Source organism: Lampris incognitus, chromosome 15 (genome assembly GCF_029633865.1).
Source record: "Lampris incognitus isolate fLamInc1 chromosome 15, fLamInc1.hap2, whole genome shotgun sequence".
Lineage (NCBI taxonomy): Eukaryota > Metazoa > Chordata > Actinopteri > Lampriformes > Lampridae > Lampris > Lampris incognitus.
Genome location: NC_079225.1, coordinates 38673600 through 38674207, shown reverse-complemented (window position 1 = coordinate 38674207; position 608 = coordinate 38673600).

Here is a 608-nt window from a genome sequence, read left to right as displayed (position 1 = left end):
TTTCACATTTCGTTGAACTGCTGCGCGGACCGGCGTCGCGTCAATCAAGCGCCAAGGCCACGCCCCCTTTTGGAGGGGAAGAACCAGGCAAATGCCGAAAAAGCTGTTGTCTGGCAGCGTCAGAATGTCCTCTCCAACTATATCTCAGCCTAGCTTAGATCAAACAGTTGGCTATTAACAGGTTGCTTATTTACAGACAACACTTAGCATCATGCTACCTGGTAACTCGATCAAATATATGTGTAGATGTCCGGATGTCCATGGCATGACGGCTGACCGATCAACCTTAATTTATTAGAGTATCGCGAACGCTCAGGCTCAGGCAAGGTAGCAACATAATTACTAGACATGCCTATCATGAGCGCATGTAAACTTGTCAAAACGATCAGCTGAACACGTCAAATTGCATTAACATCTTTAGGATCGGAGGTTTTTTTTATCCCCCAAAAAGGGGCGCGGCCATGACGTTTTGCGAAGTACCCACTCGTGCCAGTCTGATCTACAACTACAACAACAACTACTACTACTGCTCCCGTTAGGGGTCCCCACAGTGGATCATCCGTTTCCATCTCTTCCGGTCCTCTGCATCTTCCTCTGTCACACCAGCC